The sequence below is a fragment of the Carassius carassius genome, chromosome 12 (assembly GCF_963082965.1).
Source record: "Carassius carassius chromosome 12, fCarCar2.1, whole genome shotgun sequence".
NCBI classification, from domain to species: Eukaryota; Metazoa; Chordata; class Actinopteri; order Cypriniformes; family Cyprinidae; genus Carassius; species Carassius carassius.
This window is the reverse complement of record NC_081766.1, coordinates 19,225,920-19,250,848: the sequence shown is the minus strand read 5'-3', so window position 1 is coordinate 19,250,848 and position 24,929 is coordinate 19,225,920. Positions and strand designations below refer to the sequence as shown.

At 37.1% G+C, this 24,929-nt stretch overlaps 1 pseudogene; it reads right to left on the bottom strand.

Annotated features, from left to right (window-relative positions):
• The window catches only part of LOC132154343 (kinesin-associated protein 3-like), a 37,688-nt pseudogene extending 13,235 nt beyond the window's left edge, over window positions 1-24,453 (bottom strand).
• Between the last annotated feature and the right edge of the window lie 476 nt (window positions 24,454-24,929).

Sequence of the window (24,929 nt, the reverse complement as noted above, 5' to 3'; positions counted from 1 at the left end):
ATGCATTTAATTACTAGAAATCTTCTAAATATCTTCTTTTACTGCGTTTATGTTTCAAAGAAGAGAAAAATAAGTTTTGTAATGATATGAGGCTGAGGGTAAGTTGACAGAATTGTCATTTTTTGTATCCATTTAATATTATTTAATATAATTTGTTTGGTCATTTGTTATGTTTCTTTATATCATAACCTCTATATTTCAAAAAATAACCAACAGAATAATCAATTATCAAAAGCCCCAATCTAAATCAAAAGTGAATAGAGTGAAGAAGATGCTGACCTGAGGAATGCAGTCTGTATACGCGAACATGGATTTAGATCTGTCATCCACACTGATGTGATAGAGGAGAAAAAACCTTCAGAGAGATTCACAACGCATGTAAACTTTTCAAGCGCTATTGAAATTGATCAGTCGCGGTCAGTTAGGTAATGTATTTATACTGGCTAGTGCTGAGAGCGAGTCATTTATCACGGAGATTATAGAGAAGAGCATGTGGGGTATGCATTTACAATCCAAACTCCGTAGATACACACGCACCACACACACTCACACTTCTCCCAACAAACACTCTCATTAATAACACTTCTTTCCTAATGCTGATACTCCCCTGTGAGACAGGAAACACTCAGATAGAGCAATGCCATAATCAGTCATTATAAGTCTAACTGAGGCAGTCGGGACCCAAGACACCCTAAAGAACACATTATCACATCGGTGATTAGAAGCAGATGTGACCGCTGGGGATATCAGGATAAAAAAGGAAGAGAGAGTGAGGGAAAGCTGAGTAGGTAAAGAAGAGGTTTGCTTTGTTTGTTTAATTGGGGACACAGGAGGAGGCATATAGTGACATTAATATGCGAGGGCCATCCTGGGCGGGCCCTCGGTGGCCGGAACATGTGCTTCTCGTTAGCCTTACCTCAGAGTAAGCGGAGACAGCACTTTACGACGGCAGCCGGGCAGCCTCTTAAACTCAGCCCTAACTGTTGAAGCGTAAATGGCTAACACATTGAAAAAAACACACATTTAAGCCCTTAGATGTAATCACCAGAAGGATTTACAAGGCAAGTGTCATTCGAGCTGGTCAGAAAACGGACATGCATGTCATATGATGCATTAAATTACTAGAAATATTGTGGTGGATGCCTGACAGAAATGCAGGAAAAGTGCTGTTGGATTGTTGTGAACGACTGAAAATGAAAACAGACTCAAAGAGGAATTATTCTCCTACGACATGACTAGCTGAACTCATAAGAACTGGGTAAATGTGTTCGGCTTCACTTGATTCAGGGTTTCTGATAGAAATGGCCATCATTTAAGCCAAACCTCCATCATCTGCACCTGCACCAGCTTCTTCTGCCAAAGCTGGTTTTCAGTTTCAGTGTAACTGTATATTTTTCAGCTTGTAAAGACGATTATTCTTATGTAGATCATATGCTGGTTTTCAAACATTTCAACATTGCTGATTTTCCAACGCAAATCCTTGGATGCAACCTTATATAGTCTCTTTCTAGATTGAAGATAAGAGTGCATAATACACTTTTAAAGATCACTTTCATTTGAAACCTTACATATATAATTTTTCCATTAACCTCACTCTGCAACTGCAAGTTTTCGCTCATTATGTGCTGGGCCAATCTACTGCGAATCTACTGCTTTAAGAAAGTAACTTGGATTAGATGTGCAAAGAGTTGGTCTACAAGCTTTTCTAAATTAGGGGTTTTCAAACAGGTCCAGGGACACCTATTAAGAAGATGGTGGAGAGTGCACATAAAATTAAAGAGGAAAAAGAAAATGATTTTCCAAAATGTATTTTTAGGTTTTTTAAAGTTGCCTTAAAAATTTAAGGAAATGTATTTAACATTATAATTTTTTTTACGAATTTTACACTATTACCATCTCTTTTTTCAACTTTTAAAAAGTTTCTATTCATCAAAAGAATTCAAATATATATATATATATATATATATATATATATATATATATATATATATATATATATATATATATATATATATATATATATATATATATATATATATATAGTGGTTGGTTTCCACTAAAATATTCAGCAGCACAGCTGTTAAAATGTTTCTTGAGCTCAAATCAGCATGTTAGAATAATTACTGAAGAATCATGTGACACTGAAATATAAATGGATGCGGTTCTGCCCTCACAGGAATATATTAAAATTTGAACATATTAAAATAGAAATCCCTTATTATAAATTTTAATAATACTTAACAATATTACTATTTTACTGCATTTTTGAATGAAATGCAGTAGGGATGTGATGAGATCTTGTGGCACCAGTTGGATAGACTGAGACGATATCCTCGCAAAACAATTTGCAGTGTTTATATATTAGCTAAGCAATTAATCCTTTTGAAGATTGCGATCTCGATTCAAACATTCACACAATCTTATTCTTGAATGACAACGATTCATCGTTTCATATCGCGAGCGTCAGTGGAGCGTGAGAAGCACGTTTTGTTGCTACCCATGTTAATGAATCATTCATGCTGCTGCTGATCCAGAGAAAGAAACACATCCACACATTATTTCTGTGTTAGACATTTAAATAACAGAAGTACTGGAATAAATGTTTACAGTTTGAGTATAAATACTTATCTAAAAAAAAGTAATTGTCATTGAATCATTCATTAAGGAGATTCTAACTGTGAAACGTGGCTTTATGTATTGAGATTTATTTATTTTTTTTAAAAACTTAAGCAATGAACATTTTGTATATAAAATACAAAATGTGTATATAAATATGTGTATATTGTAAATATGTGTATTCTCAATATTTTCAGTTGTGTGTCTCGTCTCATGGGATAAGTGTCAAACCTCTATAATGCAGTCTTGGTCAGAATAAAACATGAAATACATGAAAAAAAACCTTACACCTGAATGGTAAGATATGTACAGATATAATGATCACTATTTCTGCAGAATTTCAAACTGAGGGTTTTAGGCAGTCTCTTTTGTAAAACTACTGTTGTGAAGAATCCTTGGCATCAAAAAGTTTGAAAACAGTAAATAAACCCTGCTGTGAACCACAGTGCAATTCAATTACAGTGGAGAGATGGTCCAGTCTCATTAATATGAATGTTAAAAGAGAGTTACCCAGCAGATCAGTGAGTTTAGGTAGTAAACCCATATGCACCGAGAACAAGACGAGCCAGCTTCTCTACTTCTCTACAGTGTCCATTTCAGCCTGTTACAAACAAAGGCACAAGTGAAATACACATTACACATCTTAAATTAGATGTTGAAATACACAGCTACACAAAATGACTTCATCTTTTAACGGCTTAGTCTGAAGAAACAAACAGAATCATCTTCTATTCTCAGCTGCTCCTACAATAGCCAGAGTTTTTTTTCTTTGTCCAACATGTGTTTTTATGTACAACATGATGAAAGATTTTCAAAGCCAAAAGTCTATTTCTTTTATCTACAACAAGGATTTGGTAAAGGGATACAGGGAAGAAAACAACTTCAATAGTCAATCTTGATAAATGCACATTCAGAGCCAGAGTAGATTAATTCCAGGTGCACTTAGAGTGGAGCAGTGTAGGACAACCAGCAATGACAGAGACTTCCCCCGTCATTCTCCAGGACACCTTAAAGATGCAGCTTTATGCTTAAATAAAATGCATCATATTTATATTATATCTAAATATACTGGTCAAAAGTTTGGAATAATTAACATTTATATAGATATTTTTTAAAGTCTCTTCTGCTCACCAATGCTGCATTTATTTGATAAAAAATACAGTAAAAACAGTTATATTGTGAAATATTATTACCATTTACTATTAAACTGTTTTAATATATTTTAAATATAATTTATTCCTTCAGATCAAGGCCGAATTTTTAGCATCATTACTCCAGTTTTCAGTGTCACATGATCCTTCAAAAATGCTGAATTTAAAATTTACCAATTATTATTGGTGCTCAATTAAACATAATGGTTCTTCTTATTATTGTTGTTGCTTAAAACAGCTCTTGCTGCTTAACTTTTTTGTGGGAACAGTGATATATATATATATATATATATATATATATATATATATATATATATATATATATATATACTATACTATACTATAGCTAGAAAGAACAGAATTTGAAGTCAAAATCCTTTGGTAACATTATAAATGTCTTTACTGTCTCTTTTGATGAATTTAATTATATATATATATATATATATTATATATTAATTATATATATATATGTAAATTTATTAATACCTATCCCATTTGAATGGCAGTGAATCACCGTTTCCACAAAAATACAAAGCAGCAAAAAGTGTAACATAATGGTAACAAAACCAAATCAGCTTATCAGAATGATTTCTGAAGGATCATGTGACACTGAAGACTGGAGTAATGATGCTGACAATTCACAAGAATATGTTACATTTTAAAATAGATTCAAATGGAATACAGTTATAAAAGTTATGTTAGATAGTTATAATATTCCACAATATTACCAGTACTGTTTTTAATTTATTTATTTTATCAAATAAATGCAGCTCTGGTGAGCATAAGCGACTTCCTGTAAAAACATTCAAAAAAACGTAATTATTCCAAACTTTTGGCCAGCAGTGTTTAATGATTTTATAACTCATGAAATTGTATTTCAAAGCTTCTGATGATGTGTTTGACACACCGTGTCATTCTTGTTCTCCAAGAAGATGCTGAGCTTTTTGAGGAAGGAGACCACCAGCACCAGCAGCTCCTCATTGTCCCTCTCTAGACACTTGACCAGCAGGTGCACAATGTTCTTGTTCCTCATCTTGAGCTCTGTGTGGGTGTCCTCAGACAGATTCAACAGCAGGTAGAACGCAACTAGAGCCATGGGGAGGAAGAGGAATACATAAACAAGGCCTCGTGGATGATTCCTACTAAACTGTGCCACATAAAACATTTCACTTCCTGTACCTCGCAGCAGCTGCTCCTGTTTGTCCAGGAGGCTTTGGTATTTCTTAAGGGTTTTCTCATGCTCCTTCTGCAATCTTTGGTTTCCAGGGTCCTCGTCATGTGGATATGTTAAAGAATATTTGAGTTAATCACATTTTTTTTGTGCTATTAATTTTTGGATTGAAAAGAGAGTGACAAAAAGGATATAAGACTTGCTCTTCTTCTTTAACTCATCCTGCCACAGGTCATATTTCTTCAGCTCATGCTCGATGATATTCATGCACAGCTTGCCAATCCTATAGTGTGTAATGAGTCCATGGAACTGTGAGAAACTGCAGGAAGAACACGAGTGGTGAGGGTCTGTCCTCCCCCGACCTCTCCTGGCACATTCTGCCAGACACTGATGTATGCGATGCAATCTGAGAACTAGACAATGGCTGGTATGTAGAGACACCAAGACGGACATGCCAGATGAATTTCATACTCTAGTCCTGATTAGTACATAAACAGAACTGAAAGATCGGGCCAAACAACTCATCATACATTTCAAATACATCCTTCAAACGACAAAGTCATTCTAGCTTGTGAAAAAAAAATTCCACATTATCCGTCTAAAAATGAGAGCCAAGGAAAACCATCAAATGAGAGCACACACTTTAATAGCTCAAATAAATGCTGACAGCTATCTCATTGAAAACAGGAACCTGATCAGCATTATCTAAAGACGTTTTGAGAGCAGATCCCAGTTTTCTTAAAGGGATCATCGGATGCCCATTTTCCACAAGCTGATATGATTCTTTAGGGTCTTAATGACAAGTCTGTAACATTGTTTGGTTAAGATTTCTCAAACACCTTTTTACCCCGTTTAAAAAAGCTCTTTTCATAGCAAGCCGTTTTGTAGCATTTTCCTTTAAATGTTAATGAGCTCTGCTGACCCCGCCCCTTTCTTCAGAGCTGCTCTCAGAGAGACTGTTTACTTTAGCCACATTCATGGTGAAACTTGCTAATTAGCACATAATTAGGCAAGGTGATTCATAAAGATTCATAAAAAAAAAACTTATACTCACTATTTCTGTCGGTGAAGTTGGAATCAGTAGGTGATTTAAAGCCTGATTTAAAGTGATTGTTTTGAAATGTAATTTTGAAGCATTAAATTTGTTATTTGAAGCTGTGTTTCGATGGCCGCAGTGGTGATTCTACAAGGGGTTAAATTTGTAAAGACGCCACTTCTTAAAGAGAGTTCACCATGCCGACAGCACATTAAAGATCAGCACACTAAAATCCTCCTCGAACACTTTCTACCTGATTCTATTTCAGGACCTTTAAAGTTTTAAAAAACAGGCTCATTTTCCATATCCCCTAGAGTTAATCAGTTAAGTTTTATCATTTTTGAATCCATTCAGCCGATCTCCGGGTCTGGCGGTAGCACTTTTAGCTTAGCTAGCATAGATCATTGAATCTGATTAAAATGTAAGCATCTGGCTCAAAAATAGTCTCAGCCTCAGAAGTCATGCCCATGGACCATTGGCTAACCGTCTAAAGCATTTGAGACACAAAAGTGGGAACACTTCAGGAGTATCAAAGTCGTCATCGGATTGGTTGAATTCTACAGGATTTCCACGAAACGTGTGTCTCGTTCTTTAATGTTCTGCCTGAAAACAAAGATACCGTGGCACCAAACCCCCTCACGAAAGAAGAAATGCATAGTGTTTACAACTGTGATGATGAGCTCTTATCAGGATCAACTGCACCTGCACCCATGGTACGGCAGTAAAGTTCCTTGATTATTACACCGGAATGAAAATATCTGCGATGTACAGAAGAGTCAAGTTTTAAATAGGAAAAATATAGAAACTCTTTGGTCATTTTTGAGCATGATGCTAATGGTCTAATTAGATTCAATGATCTATGCTAAGCTAAGCTAAAAGTGCTACTTCCAGACCCGGAGATCGGCTGAATGGATTCGAAAACGGTAAAAATTCATCTTTTTAGCTCTAAGGGAGTTGGAAAATGAGCCTATTTTCGAAAAAAAAGTGGAGTTCTCCTTTAAGGCACCACAACAAAAATGAATATGGCTGTTGACAAAAAGCCCGAATAAACTGTACCAAAATTGTGTACCTTGAGAAGCAGAAGAAGATGTAGATGATAGTAGTTGCTAGCTCCACACTGTGCTTCCAGTCCTCTCTCAGTACCTGGACCAGAGCCATTATGTAGGAGCTCCTCCAGGTTCTCAGGGATATGAGCCAGATGGAGGATCAGAGTGGAGCCTCTAATCTTCTCAGGGATGCTCTCATACAACAGCTCAATGTAATCATCAATTTTATTAATGTTGGCCTCCTCATCAATCTGGAAACATAGTATCATGGTAATGCATCAACTTTTTATAAAACTAATGTCAATTAAAGCTCCCAATCAACTAAAATATTTACGTTTGCCAAATTTCAAGTCAACTCTATTTTTATATCCCTTGTCACAATACACGTTGTTTTAAAGCAGCTGTACAGAAAAACCTGATGCTAATAATTTCTTTATATCTTCCTGCCTTATAGCTGCATTTAGCAGATTACAGCTGGTCGATAATATATAGTTTAAATTTTTCAATGAATCAAGCAATCAAGCAGTTGCGATATGCTATATAATATATATGATTATATATATTATATATATATGGGTGGTGCTAGCGCAGTGGATAAGACACATGTCTTTGGTGTGAGAGACCCGGGTTCGAATCCACTGTGAGACACCAATGTGTCCCTGAGCAAGACACTTAACCCCTAGTTGCTCCAGAGGTGTGCGACCTCTGACATATGTGGCAATTGTAAGTCGCTTTGGATAAAAGCGTCAGCTAAGTGAATAAATGTAAATGTAATGTAAATATAACATTGTATGCAAGTATACTGTATATATGTGGATAAAGCTGGACATACTTACAGTAAATAACCACATTTATATAAACAGGTGGGAGATAATATATTCACATTTTGCAATGAAATTAAAAATGAGCAGTTGGTAAAGCTGATGAACTACATGTAAACCAATTGGCTGATAATATAGTTTACATTTTTCAACTATATAACAATCAAACAGTTGAGATTTGCTATAGTTTATCAGAGTTAACACATTCCAGAAGGTAAGTAATAGGACTGTAATGTAAACATACAGACCTCCATTGTTATTAACATTTCTTTCAAAGAAATAGTTATACTCGTGAGTGAAATTTCATATGTTGAGCTTCAATAATGATTAAATTACACTAAACAAAGACTGCATATTACTTTTAATGTACCATCTGGGTTTGGTTTATGCATCATTTGGAAAGAAAAAGACACTTGAACTGTGGATCAGTTTCTATCTGGTTTGAATTAGTTGGTAAAAATCAGACACAACAGAATTAATCTGTTATCATGTCAAATTAGAAATAGGCGTTAAACATAAAAAATTATCATAATTCAACATGTTTCATTAATCACATATGTTACATTTACTTTCTCAGCTCTAAGTACACATAAAATGTGTATCTTAAAATATGCTTACTTCCATTCCTTCAAATGGCAGAAGTTCTCTGGGTTTCGATGGTTTCTTTTCTTTCTCCTCCACTAAGCACAGACAACATGAAATAACATTAAATGTGAAAGTGAAAGTGACGAAAGTGACGTGACATTCAGCCAAGTATGGTGACCCATACTCAGAATTTGTGCTCTGCATTTAACCCATCCAAAGTGCACACACACAGAGCAGTGAACACACACACTGTGAACACACACCCGGAGCAGTGGGCAGCCATTTATGCTGCGGTGCCTAGGGAGCAGTTGGGGGTTCGATGCCTTGCTCAAGGGCACCTAAGTCGTGGTACTGAGGGTGGAGAGAGCACTGTACATGCACTCCCCCCACCCACGATTCCTGCCTTTCGATTGGGAGTCCGACTCTCTAACCACTAGGCCACGACTTCCCTACAATGTGATTTGATTGTGATTTGATACATACAAATTAATAGATAAACATTACTAAATCAAAAAGATTTGTGAGTTTCTCATATAAAATTCTACATTGGGAGATTTGTTTTAAAGAGATTTTTTTATTTACTGCTGGGCTTCTTTCGGTTCTGTAAATACAGCAGCAGATGTTTCACCTTCGCCAGCTTTGATGGATGAATGACTTCACACTGTTCCACCACCTTCCTGGCCAGGGAGGAAATATCAGTGCTGGCATTCAGACTCCTCAGCCGGATGCTAAAGAAAAAACAAGACACAAATAAAAAAAAAAGAAAGAAAAGAAAAATTACAATGGAGAATATATGTGTGTGAACATGCTGTGTACGGGTTTACAGCTTATCTCTGCTTACATTTTCTAGCACTCTTTCTTCTCCTCATGCCTGACATTGCCTGTCTCTCTTAAAATGGATGCTTCCACTTCATAGTACACCACTAGAGCCTTTTCTGTTGGATTCACATCTAGGGGAGAACCGGGGCGAAAGTAACGTGGGACGAAAGTAACAAAGCGATTTTCTCAGAGCCTATTACTGCATTTGCATTCCCAGCTATGACGGTATATTCAGCATTCAATCCTTGATGGAGATGAGAAATATCACGTGATTTCCTCATCATTTCCCGCAGTTAGGTCGGTAAAACTGTTTTCGAGTACAAAAAGTTAATTATTGAAGCAGTAATTTTTTTTAATTAGTTGTGTTGTTTTTTTTGTTTCATGTGTCACAGTAATGATCAATCTACAGGTTATTTAATGCTTTAACACATCCTAAAGTTTGCATTATCAAAGTTTTTAGTATAAAAGTAGATCAGGTTTAAATGCCAGGAGTTCCTGTCGGGACGAAAGTAACAGTTGTTACTTTTGTCCCGCTACAGTGACAAGAAGTATTTGTTTTGTTCCGGTACATGCTATTCTGTGAATTTCTGTGTCTTGCATCATTTATTAAAATGATTATGTCATATTATACCAAAAGAATATGTCTGAGTGAGGGTCAGAAAGACAAACAGTGGTCTGGTTTTATCCAGATGTTTATGAGAGAGCGTTTCTGGACATAGAGGAACATCTGGGCAGCTCTTACCTTGCATTTACCTTAGTTATATTTAGGTTTTAGCCATACCTTAGCTTTTACACCTCCAGCTATGAATTTGCAGTGTTTCCAGATGTTTTAATGCACATTTTGAATTTATGCATAAAAACAACTGGATGGAAACATGAATAGGCATGTTTAGAATTTATATTATGCCAATGTAATTTAATTATTATATTGTTCATTCTGTTGAAAAAATGTTTTATAAAAATACACTGAAATAATAATAAAAAATAATAATAAGAAAATTAAGTTTGTACAGTCGGGTTTTGAGACATTTGATGAAACTTAAATTTAAAATAAAAATATAAATATAAATATGTAATTTAATAATTTTTTTTGCAAAAATAAAATACAGAATATGTTTGCAGTAACATATTAACAAGGTCATAGTCAGGTATACTTAATAAAAATAAGAGTAACAGAAAATAAATCTAGCTTATATTGTTGTGTTACTTTTAACCCACCTGTGTGTTACTTTCGTCCCAACCAATGGGGTCAAAAGTAACAATGTGCAACCTATGTTCAAATTGAAATTATACTGAAGCCTTTCTACATTTCTACAAAATACCACCTGGTATTGATAGACCACACTTATGAGTTACTGGCCACAGCAGAAATATATCTCTGTCTACAACATTATCTTTAAAAATGATGTTTTTCTGAAAAATGGTACTTTCGCCCCTGCTCTACCCTATATCACCAGTCCTACATTTCCTAATAGACACAGGAAAGATCAAGATTGGATGTGACTGTGAGTTGCATCAAACACTGACAGTGTCTCAAAACCCCTACAGTGAGCTGCCAAACCTAAACAGCATTTTTGGGCAACGCAAGAGCGTTCATCATAGGTGCAGAACACCAGGAAACCCGCTCAATCATGGGACCCGAATGTCTATCTGAGCTGGGACCATAGAGTTGAGACATGGTTACAGTAGGCCTATGCCAGCGGGTGAATTTGACTCAGATTTCCGTTACGATACAAATAAATATAATAAAATAATTCGTCGAAAATAAAACCGGTGAGGGTAACTCACAGATTATAGTATACACATGATATATGCAGTGCCTCTCCTTTAATAAATGGAAATAATGGACTTTAATCGACTCGTTTAAGTTAAATTTTAAATGTACCATTGCAAATACTGCGACTCGTCCGGCTGCATTTTATTCCGTTCATGTGAAGACGCGAGACGTCGGTTTGGCTGCTGTTCAGGTTGTTGACATGAATGAGAATCAAAGCATCTCTCATCTGCACCGCACTGATCCGCTGTTCACAATCACATCTGATGGGTCGAGCTTGAGGGACCGACACCTGAGCTGAGAGCGCGCGCGCGTGCTCGCCATCTGGAGGACGGGAGTAGACCGAGTACTGTAAGTCCAAGGTTTGCGACCGCCGCAGTGTCTCTTTTAAAAATGTCTTGTCATAATAATAATATAATTGTATAGTGTTTCCAGATTAATTTTTGGAATAAAAAGGCTGTCTCTAAAGAAGTTAATTACATGTTTTAGGCTACATCTCATCTTAAAATCTTACAACTTATTTACAACAGACAAGCATTACTTCATATGGAACTCACATTTATTTGTTTGTTTCTTTATGAATTTTTGATAAGGAAAATAAGTGGTAAATAAACAACTTTGTCTAACATTTACCTTGCAAAAAGTTAACAAACATGCATTTCATACATACATATTTATTTATTTATTTTTGATAAGATAATTAGATGGTAAATAAACAGCTTTGTCTAACATAGTTTTACAGTAAGCTAAATGGTAATGTTTCCATAAGAAAACATACATATTTCTTCATAATGAATATAGATTGTGGTATTGATTATATAACTGCAGTAATTCATTTATTTAAAATATTGTATAGTAGGGAGTATTATGGATGGATTTTTATTCTGTAAAATTTGAATCCTCTTTGTTGGCATTGTTGATTTTAAAGCTGTCCCACTGCAGAATTCTCATATCCTGCTGATCTTCCCAGCTCTTCTCTAAACTCCAAAACAGGATGACAGATTATATTAGTTTTGTCTGGCAACCAATCCAAAACACATAGGTGAATGTTAAAAGGGAATACTTAAGTTTCCCTGCTACAGTTACACAAACAGTGTTGCTGTATTACTATTGGACAGTGTTTCAAAATCCAAGTCACCAGATGTTTAGAATATATTTATGAGCAATATTCAATTATGCTGTACCATAAGCATCAGCCATTATCACTTTCATGCTGATCTTCATTTCAACAGTGAAAAACAATTGAATGTGTATCTGTAATGTTTGAGAATAGTGAAAACTATATGTCATCAGCACTGGGTGGCCTATATAAAGTGGTGTTACTAAACTCTATGGCACAGTACAGTGGATATACTCCCTGCATGAGTTCCCACAGATTCAGTATAGTGACCTTTAACAGGTATACAACACTAAAATGATCTACGCTGGCTCACACATGTGAGTCATAGTATTACCCAAAACCAGTTTCCCATAATTAAATGTTTTCATTTCTCATAATGAATCATCCAGTTGGATCCATGTACAAGTCAGCCATTGAAGGCTGGCCAACATTTTTGGGGGGATATTTTCAGGTTACATTCTTTTTTATTATTGTTTTTTATATGAATTGCACAGTCAGGACTAAACTTTTTTATAAAGTAAGTTAGTAAACAAAATACTAATGTCTTCATGAAACAACAAACATTGAAAAAGACAATGCTGGCCCTTGAAAGCACGTCAGCCTCTTTTTTTTTTTATAATTTCAGGTCAAAGACTTCACTCATGAGATACCTTTAAAGTGTATATATAAGTTTAAAGTTCCACTCATGAGGTACTTTTTTCTTCTTCAGATGTTTATTTCAGAACATGTATTTCTTGTCTTTTCATAAGACAAGAGACACTGAAACAGTGTTTACCTTGAATGCTGGCCAGTGTTTTAGGGATATTTTCAGGTGTAAGTTGTAATCACATTATACCTTTTCTCATTTTTACAGATGCATCAGAGTCAGGGCTCAACTTTTAATGATTTCACTGGCTTCTCATGTTTTGAGGATTCACTCTATATCATGCCAATATCACATGGAGTGCCCTCTCTGCTTACGGCCATTTACTAAGGCACATTTTTGTCCCACCACGAAACACGAAGCTTGTTTCCCCGGCCCACCCTGCAAACCACCTTCTGACACATTAGAGCTGTCTAACACGCACTGCAGCAGTAACAGTAAAGTAAAACAGTAATCCAACTAATTTGAAACATATCAGCGTGATTTACGGGCAAAGCTGTGAAATATGACTATAATAATGGTTACAAATGGCTCCACTGCTGTCTGTCTGAGAAACACAGAAGATCTCAAGGGCTTATGAAAAAGGCGGCCCATTCGGTATATTACTGGCAACGCATTTGTAATCAATAAAATGTGAAAATGACTGTGGTGTGACTGTTATGGTTATTGCAGACTGAACTGCTGATGAAGTTGCTGTCGTGTGGTTCTGTTGTAACTAAGCTGAAGGTACTTACATGTGTCAGACTGTGGGATGTGTGTGGTGCCAGTGGGCTGACTGGATTGGTGCAGCCCTACATTTACGAGCCAGCTTGTTTGTGTCAGTACTTCATAACAGTGTGATTTTACTGTTGACAATTTGTGTCAATAAGGTATTTAGCTATATTTAGAGATTTTACTGTCTTGACAGATTGAAAAAAAAAATCGGGACACTGATCCCAAATGGAACACATTTTTTATTTAAAAAAGAGCCGCTTAATTATATCGGCTGAACTTGTTAAAATTGTGCCCAGAACATTGAGGGAATGTTTTTCAAACTACTGTGTGACCTTCAAGGTCATTACACTCACTTCAGAAGTCATTAGACTTCAGTAGCTACTTGACACTCGTTCAGTCCTCTGGCTTCCCTCTCATGTTTTATGCACATGCCTTGTATGACCTGTAAGTGAGCAGCACTCCATGCACGTCTGACACCAATAATATGCATAAGGTAACAGAACTAAATGGGATCAAAAACAGGAGCCCTCATACTACATCACCACACAAATCATTCATACACTGTACACTAAAAATGATTTATTGAAATTGTAAATAAAACAAAAGGGCTTTTCATACTGCGCTTAACCCTGGGTTATTGTTGCTCTAAACTAGGGTAAGTACCACTTTTTTTTACCCTGGGTTAAAAAGACTGCTTTTGCAGTAACCAAACAGTTGATGGTGGCTATTGACTTCCATTGTATATTATACTCTTTGGTTGGCCACATTGTTTAAAATATCTTCTTTTGTGCTCAACAGTTGAAAGAAATCCATAGGTTAGGTACAACTTGAGGGTGAGTACATGATAACAAAAATTTCATTTTTAGTTGAACTATTCCTTTTAAAACACCCAGGATTATTGTTAACCCTGGGTAAATTATAAGCAGTGAGAAATGTGAGGCAAGAGAACCCAGGATTCAGTGTACTGAGGGTTTCGACTGACCCAGGGTAAATAATTTCAAGTGTGAAAAGTCAGGATGTTTTTTGAAGTATGTTTTACCTGAAAATACCCTTTCAGTTTTTTATTTCAGTGTGCTTTATTCAGCATGTGTTCTTTTTTTTTGTAATTGTTCATGAAATTTACTAGCAATTTCAGATTTCCACATTTGTTTTTTAGTGTATTGTCATTTTAGAAAGTCTCTTTGATTTTTCTATTATAATAACTGTTGAAATGTAAGTCTTCGTAGGACACATTTCACTGTAACCTCCTGAGGCGGCTCCTTCTGAAAACAATTAACTGAAGGGCTGCTTAGCATGGAGGCTCCCCTTGAGTCTTTTAAGCGCCGTGGCCAAGTCCATCATTAATCAGAAGAAAAAACATGGCCACTGATCATACTTCTGTGTGCAGATTTATGTCGCCGCTGATGTGGAATGAAGATGGGAAGAGTTTCACAACGTGCGTCTACTCCAGAAAGAGTTAAGGAATGTTGTTCATTGTCACATGACGTGGGAGAAGACAGGCAATATTCCACACCCCCTCCCTGTCGGGTGCACATCTTGCCCACAGATGTGGTGATACCACAAACACTTCAAAGTGCCTCCCCTCAGACCAACTGATATTCTGACGCCAACTGTAAATGTCCTGAGTGGAAAATATGAAACATTTTAAATGGCTCTGGAGGAACTCAATGGAAGAAGCACTTCCATTGTGTCTTTGTAAAAGTTGAACAAAGGACTGTTCTCATTCTCTCTGAAAGTGAATAAGGCCTCAGTTACAGACAAAAATAACATTGGCTATCTGTATTTACAAGGATAAAAAGATTCTTGGGCATGTAAGCTGTTATGTTATATTTTGGATTTGGGATACTTTTAAGAGTCAAATGCTTTTGTACCAATAATATACTGTTCAATACCATGTCTTTGAAAAAGTCTCTTATGCTCACCAAGACTGCATAGAGTAATATTATAAAATTAAAATGTATTCTTTTGATGGCAATGCTGAATTTTCAGCAGCCATTACTCCAGTCTTCACTGTAACATGATCCTTGAAAATGATTCTAATATGCTGATTTTTATTTTATTTTTTTAATTATTATGAATGGTGAAAACAGTTGTGCTGCTTAATATTTTAGCAGAAATTGTGGAATTCTTTTTAATTAATAGTTCAAATAAAATAAAAGTTCAAAAGAACAGCATTTAATTGAAATAGAAATCTTTTGAAACATAAATAATGCCTAGATTGTCACTTTCGCTTAAATCATTGATGAATAAATCTTACTGAACTTAAAAGTTTTTGAAAAATAGTGTATAGTGCATCACAGGTATATCAAATAAAAGGTAAAAAGACATGAAACAATGTAAAAAAAATGTATGTTGAAGTTGATTAAATATTTGTAATAATAATTTTAATTAAATTTTTTTTTTAAAGTAATTATGTAAAATGACATTTTTATTTTAAATTAAACATTTTAAAATTAATTAATGAATTTTTCCCTCTAAATGTTTTATTTGTCACCTCTGCTTCAAACGGTAAGCATGCATGCAAGTACAATATTACCTCTTAAAAGGTCCTCATGGTACAGACAGCAATATTTTGACCTCAGCCAGACAACAACAATTCAGAGGCCACAATAAGAGTAAGAGAAACCGCACCACAAACCAGCAGGAAGTTCAGCATATTCAGTTCATCTGAGTACCGAATGATGCATCAGTCACTGTCATAGTCTAGACAGCCAGTCATCCTCAATGTATTCCAGTGCTCAAGACTGTAAAGCTGAGTATTAGAACTGTCATGATGCTTCAGATTATAGTGCTATGAGACACATTCAACTAGCACAAGCTGTTTGATCTGAACTGCTTTACAAATTTTCTAAATAAGGTTTCTAAATAATGAGCTAAACTGTGACTATCTACCAGATCAACAAAAACTGAAAAAATGACAGTTAAACTAGCACATGTTCTTTTAATTTAACGTGTAGAGAAACTCGCACCTGATCTTGTTGGGAGATCCAGCCATGATAGATGTATACGTTAATAGGGAGTGTGTTTAGAGTGAACGTTATGACACCCCTTAAGTGGCCTGCTGGCATTGTACTAGTTCACAGTTGACAGGCTCAGAGAGTTCAGCTCCATATGGAACATATATCACTCCATCTTCCTGCTGCTGCTGCACTTATTAAACTCACTTTAACACATGGCAAGTCTCACATACACTCTCACACTCTTACTCTTTATGGTGAGCTCCATATATTTCACTGGCCCTGGCTTATGCAGGAGGATTTGATTAGTGTTAGATGCTGAAATCTGTCATCTTTTCAAGCTTAGCCATAAAGATATTTTTAATTTCTCACTAGACTTTACTGGCTACATGCTTGGCATGCAAGGGACAGAATGCATGCAAACTCTAAACAGCCAGAACTGTTTTCTTATTGTTTTATGATGTTGTATTATTAAAGGTTACATGTTTCAAATTGAGAATGTAAAAATAAATAAATGTATACAATATTATGATTATAAGGAAAATAGGATGGTATTAGTAACAGATACACATATTTGAACTCTCAAAAGTTTGTGGTTGGTAAGATTTTACTGATAAAATTTATTTTATTATTTGCTTAGCGAGGATGCGTTAAATTGATCAAGAGTGGCATTTATAATGTTACAAAGTATTTCTGTTTCAAATAAATGCTGTTTTTAAAAAACTAATATTCATCAAAAAATCCTGAAAAATATCACAGTTTAATATTGAGCAGAACTGATGTCTTCAACATCAGGAAGGATCATGTGACACTGAAGAGTGGAGAAATGACTTGCTGAAAAATAATTAAAAAGGAATAAGTAACATTTTATTAATAATTTACACATAATATATTAAAATAGAAAACAGTTATTTTAAAATGTACAAATATTTCACAATATTGCTGTTTAAAATGCAGCCTTGGTGAGCATAAGAGGCTTCCTTCAATAACATAAAAAAAAGTAGTACCTCCCCCAAACTTTTGAATGTCAAATATGATGGTATGTACAGTAATCATGGTGCATAGGAAACACCAAATCAAATGGCAAAAATATAGTATACAAAGCATTAGATGGTTACAAATTTATTCCAATAATTGATTACTGTAAAAATACCAATCAATTGATTTGAACTGTATACACAAGAATGAAAGGCATTTTACTCTCTTGCTAAGATAGGTTTAAAATATTTTATGCAAATCAGTGCGCAAAACAATGATCTGCAATGTAATGATTTGCACTAACAAAACCAAAGACTTGTAATTGATCTTTTGGTTATGAAGAGAAACTACCTCACAAATGGCCCTTCCCGCTTAATCAACAAAAGTATGTTTTAGTTTGATTGGTTGGTACTCATTCACACACACACACACACACACACACACACACACACACACACACACACACACACACACACACACACACACACACACACACACACACACACACACAACATTGAATGTTTGAACGGAATTTTGTGAATGTACCAGTCATAAAACAGAAGAATGGAACATGTTAATTCAAACAACATGTTTATTGCAGGCTTTGACAGATACACGTGGATAGCAGGTGGGTGATTGGTCAACAGAGCAACAGTCTTATCTTAGCAGGTTTGGAGGAACTGGTGTTGGTGTAGGTGAGCCGGATCCGGAGGTCGGATTCAGATGAAGGTGAGTCCATGCAGGTTATTGGTCAGGTAGGAATAACGAGACCAGACAACAGTGAACTGAGGTGAGCGGTTTATATATTCTGTGCTGATTGGATGTGACAGTTGCAGGTGATCAGAACTCTGACTGTGAACGAGTGAGTGGGCAGAGTGTACTGTAAGGGTCTGGTGCTGTGGATGTTGTTACCGTACCCAAAATGGCTACAGGGACATTTAATGAACAAGTATTGAGTTATTCATGAACCGGTTTGTGTCATAATTTAGTCATAGTCATCATACAGTATATCAACAGAGCACGAAGAGTACAAATTAATGTCAGTCCGGGACACCTGTGGCCAGTGCAGAAATGCAGTGCTGTTTTATTTGGACCTATTTTACAGCTCTTTGAAGCAAGGTTTTTAAAAAACATGGCATATTATGAAATCTCGGTTTGGGTTAAATGACTCATTTATTAATAGCTGTGGCCACATTTCAACAGTTTAAACCACATCCTGTTCTGTGAATAAGCTGATGAAAATGTGCAAAACAGGATACAGGACTTTCTACATATCTTATAAACAACAACAGACATTATGAACACTCTCATGCCAAATACCTAAAAGCAACACCTCTGCTGTAATGTATTTTAGGCTATAGAAAATGTAACATTAGTGAGAAAATTGCTTTTAGGTTGACCACATGAGGCCGATATTAGATATCATAAATGATACTCAAAAGAGCACATAAACTATTTTAAGCCCAGAGTGAATTGGAGAAATTGGAAATGTTCAGCCACACATAGTGGGTTGCTGTGTTTGCCAGCACTCTCTCGCTGATGGCAATATTGTTGTAATCTCAACCAGATGTTCATTAATGGCTTTTTAAGAGATCTCAGGGAGCGAGGTGGAGAAGCGGCCCAGATCCACGCTCTGATCTCGGGCTCTCTTGCGCCATGCCAAGGGCCCTGAGCTCCACAATAATACATATCATCTGACAGCTCGGCTCCCTAGCAACCGGCCTGTTTACATGGACAACACTCACCACAGGGAGGCTATTTGCAGGCTTTCCTTGCAAAAACATATCTTTCCCTACAATTATGAAAAATGATATATGAAAAAGCAGTTAAGTATAGAGTTTACTGTAAAAGGCCAAAAAAGACTTTGATTTTCTTCACTTCATGTGTCTTTTTATACATGGAACCTCATAAATGAGGCTTAATGAATTTGATTTATCACTTATCTTACTCAAAAATCATTTTAAACATATTTTTACGGTTAAAGCCTTTAACCTTAGATACCTAATTAAATTAAATACATTTATCAGCTAGACTTCATTAGTGTTAGGGATTGTTTGGCAGGGACTCTTTCTGCAGGTTATATCATTACACCAGTAGGTGGCGTTTTTTACTGAGTTATTGACTTTTTTATTCAAACGATCCGTTCAAAACACTGATTCATTTAGGAACAAACATGTGACTGGCTGTGTCCAAAATCACCCCATATGCACTTAATTAGGCCACTTTTTGAGGGGACAGATGGTGTCTGAAACCATAGTGGGCATTATGGTGTGCACTATTTCAATCCCATGCACTCATTCATGGGATCATGCACTCATTCAATCCCACACTGCACTACAAAAATAAGTGTGAAACCAATGTACATTCTATGGCTAGAGTATACCCATAATGCACTGTGAGTGTTGTGCCAACTAAATTGCCACATCTTGGCAGAAGGTGGAGCCTGCAGCTTAATCATCCAGCCATCCATTTTACAAACTGCTGGTCCAATGTGGGCACAGCGTAATAACATACAGGTATACATTTATTTTTAATTGATTATTAAATAGTTGGATTTTTATACATGCTAGTTTCAATGACAGAGTTCAAAATGAATATTTTCATTACTACTGGAGCTACTTCTGATTATTAAACAACAAACTCAGACTATGCAAAAGTGTCAAGCCCTGCTCAGAGTCCGAATTTGCTTACTCATTTTAATTAACTCTTCAGCTGGACTATTTTAGTGCACTAATGTAGGGAATAGTGAATTAGGTTATATGAGGCAATTTCGAACACAGCATCTGTCTTTGTGAGTCATTGAATCTTTCATTTAACCAATTAGTTGAAAAATGTTAATTCTTTAAGGAGCTAAACAAGTGAGTCAATTGCTGAATTTGAAACTGTGTGCTAACATACTCCTCATACTAATTCTGTTATAAAGTAAGTAGTAGTAAGAGTAGCATGCAGTTTCAAATTTAGCAAAAAAGTCATTCACTTAACTGATTAGTTCAAAAACACTGATTCACACTGACTAAACACTCAATGTACCTTCAGAAAACACTTCACAGTATTGATGTAAGAAACAAATTTTGAATCACACTTTGAACCATGAAAAAAATATGTTATATATAGTATACATGAATGTAATATAGACGTACATTTGTCACTGTCCTGTGACCTACGTCAGTTGAGCCATTTCACTGCCAATTCACAAATCCGCTTCCATGGACTCATGGGATAGTAGAGTGTCCATCAGATGCACACTTCAGAATCTAGTCTGAAAGAGTAGTCTATCCAGGACTTTTTGCCTATTGTTTTATGAATACTGTGAATTCATACTACCGTGCTCACATACTGTTTTTCACCTGCTATATATTAGGGAATTATGGATGCAGATGACTTAACAAAGCACTGTTTGCTGAAATCATGTGAATTGGCTAGTTTGATAAATGCTATGAGCATAAACTAAAGATTTGTATATGTTTTTAATGTTTTAAAAGCAGCCATCATTATATGCAAAGGCTTCCTTCTTTTACTGTGCTTTGAACTTTTTTCATTGGTGAAACAAAAATACACATTTATGGTAATATTGCATGTAAAATGATGCTCAGTGTAATGCCTTTACTGAACTGCTATTTTGATGAGGGGAGGGGGGGTGTTTTTTTTGCTGTTCTGGATATGGCTGACTATAATCACTTAACATACCTTCAGCGAACAGTAAGCAGCGCCTTCTACACTCCAAACCTGTCTGTTACTTTTTTTTCTTCAGGTTTCTTCAGAATCTCAGAGCTTTGCACAGGTTTATAGGTTTTGCAGTGCCAGAGTTCACTCTATTTGCTCCTCATGTGCACAGACTGCCAGCTCTAGTATGGTGTTGTTGAGTCACTCTCAATGGTTTTGATCAACAGAACACCATGTACTTCCTTTGTTCCCTAATACAAACCAAACATGCAAACAACTGTGCATTGTTATGTGAGGGATGAGGTTTACATGCATTCCTAGTTAAATCTGGTCTTTTAAAAATGATTCCCATCTAAATTTAGAACTTTCTCAGATCTGCTCAGAATAAAATCCACCACTTTCAATTTTTCAACAAACAACACGTCAAACCTCAGGCAAATTGCACATAATTGAACAACAAAATTGGACTATTAGCGTTGCATGATTCGGATTGTTTGTGAATGGCAGAGCTATATAAGAAACACGACAAGTGGTTGCAATCATTTCTAAAGTAATAAAGCTGCAGATCTCAAGAATGCAGGTATTTCTCCTCCATCATATTCTAAATATATTTGATGCTGCAGACAGCCACGATGCTGCTTTGTTCGGCCCTACCAGGCATGACAGGAGGCATTTATGTCAGAGAGTTGTATTTGATGCCAAACTTGAAATGATTTCCATCGTCTCGGCTGCCAGAGGCTGCTTCAGGCCTCCTTTTATTCTCCTGGTTTGTAGTGGGCATTGCAACAATTACGCGACTGTAATGCTAATGGTTGGTTTATAATGGACGTTGTGCTGTTCCCTACAGATTTGGGATCCCAATAGACTGAGATTACCTAAGCGAACCTCAGCACAGATGGGCAGTAGAGAAGTCCAATCGGTAACAGATGTGAGCCCCCTGAAATACTGGCTTGGATACCACAGATATAGGCCCTCAAGGCCATCACAATATTAACTACAAAAGTAACGCATGTTATCATGGGTCTAATAACACTTAATTATTAGAACTGCATAAAGAATCTTGTAAAAACAATGTTTTGAAAGCAAATGAATGGCAAGACTACATTTTAATATTCAGTGCACATCAGGTGTGCCTATGTGACAAACTGGGTTGTGTATTTTTGAGGCCGCAGTCGTGTCTAATAAACATATGGTAAAGCATAATAAACCAGGGAGTATGCCTATGAACGTTTGTCCTAAAGCACCTAAGGTGAGTCCTTACACTCAGTTACAGTACCTCTGTAAACACCCCACAGCACACCTTCTCTCTCTTTCTCTCTATATATGTGGCTGAGAGACTCACACAGTTGTAATCAGCCCATATCTGGGCAAGAGTTTATATACTGGCCCAAAGGAAAACAAAAGGACATTTTGAGCTTAACTAAATAAATAACCCTGTCCTCCACTTAAACTAATGGATTTGGCCAATATTTGCTTTTTCTGATACTTACACTTGGGGTGGCATGTTAATGACGTTAGAAATGTGAGACAAGCACAGCGATGTTGTTGCGGAAGTTATCCTGCTTTTTCAGACAATTTCACAGTCAAAAAATGGCTGTTGTCTATTTTCAATAATGTAGTGAAGTACAGTATGAACAACTCAGAATGAAATCACTTTCAAACTTAGCATGCTAAAATTTGACTTAAATACAATGTAAAATTTGTGCAAGTAAATCTTTGCTCTCAGAAAAAATTCCAAGTCACTTGGATGATTATTGATATCTTATTATTTCTGTTACTAATGTTCATCGTCTGGTTGACTACGTCTTGTATACATTTTTGTGAAAAATCCTGTCATATGCACATAAACACTCTCGGTTACTAAAGTAACCTCAGTTTCTCAAGAATACTGAAGCCCAAAAAATTCTCATTAATTTTGAATCAATTTAAAGCCCATTGGTGCCCAAATAGACCTAGTCAAGACACCTCGAGTGCCTATTGGACGCTCTGCAGCAACTGCTGTAACCTATCGAAGGACTGCTCATGACGTAGGCACCAATGAGGGTGCAGGTGCCCGTGCACATCACGTCCCGGCAAAATGGGCGTGGCTTATGTCTATATAAACTGAGTCCAGATAGGTTACTTTTCGGTTTTTCATTGATGAAGCGAAAAACAGAACGTAGCACAAGCACGGCAGGGTTACGCAACACTCGTTCCCTCATCTAGAGAGAACCGAGGTTATGTTAGTAGAGAATCCTCTCATGTTGTGTAAGCTAGGTTATGCTACAGGAACCCAATGTAAAATGCTGTGCATGTGTAGTAACATCCATGCATACATTCCCCAGGGCATGTGCCTGAGGTTTACAAAATAGTGGGTAAATCCAGACCAGCAACGTGGGTCCAAGAATATAATATGACCATCTAAGGACAAATGTGCTTATCACAGTATGACAGTCAGATCTGTTAGGCGTAGCTCCATGCTATCAGCACGCTCATAAAACACTTTTTGCACGACACTGAGTCCGACAAATCAGTGGATATACACCTAGACTGACAACAGCTTAGCTTGACTGTCTGAAAACAGCAGACTGTTCAACATATATCCTCAGCGCCGTGACTGAGCAGAGGAGGTTCGCATCGTCCTCGCTCTCAGATCTTGGAAGAGCTGACAGTGAAATGACTTGTGCCCTGAATGGAGTGGAAGGCACTTTGGGGACATAACCGTGTCTCGGTTTGAGAATGACTTTAGAGTCATTAGGTCCAAACTCGATACACGCAGCACTCACAGAGAGGGCATACAGGTTGCCCACTCACTTGACCAAGGCGAGAGCCACAAGGAAAACGGTCTTAAATGAAAGATACCGCAGATCCACGGACTGCAGCGGTTCGAAAGGGGCGCCCTTCATAGCATCCAGGATTGTGGAGAGGTCCCAGTGTGGAACCAGAGAGGGCCGTGGAGGGTTTAATCTCCTAACACCTCTCAGGAAACGAATGAAGAGATCGTTCCTTCCCAGTGACTGGCCAGGAATAGGTTTGTCAAACATTGCTATGGCAGCCACGTACACTTTGAGTGTGGAAGGGTACCTGCCCTTCTCCAACAGCTCATGAAGGAAGGAGAGGATCTCCACAACACTACAGCGTTGTGGGTCTATGTCCCGACCCAAGCACCAGCCGGAAAACACTGACCACTTTGAGGCATAAAGCCTTCTAGTAGAAGGCGCTCTCGACTGTGCAATAGTTTCCTCTCTCTGGGAGGTCCGCAGGTACCTGTTGATGGCCCAGACGTGCAGGGCCCATAGGGCCAAATCGCGCCCCTGGCCTGAGAGAGGGGATCCCTCCTCACCGGAATTGGCCACGGGGGTCGTACTCGCTAGCTGCATCAGCTCTGGGAACAAAACCTGGTTCTTCCAGAATGGCGCCACTAGGAGCACAGAGCAGTCGCCCTCCCTGATTCACTTGATCACATGTGGTAACAGTGCGACCGGAGGAAACGCATAAAGGGGGCGCTGGGCCATACATGGGCCAGTGCATCCCTCTCTTTGGTGAAAAACACCAGGCAGTGCACGTTCTCTGGTGAGATCGACTTCCGCTCTGCCAAAGGTGTCCCATAGTAACTGGACTACCTGGGAGTGTAGGAACCATTTCCCTGGGGGTACATTGTCTCTGGACAGCATGTCTGGGCCCACATTTTGACATCCTGGCATGTGAGCTGATCTCAGCGAGACCAGGTTGTGCTGCGACCACACAAGGAGGCGTTCCGTCAGTGTGTGGAGGCTCCGTGATCTGAGACCGCCCTGGTGGTTTATGTAAGAAACCATGTTGTCCGTACGGATTAAGACATTGTGGCCCTTTAAGC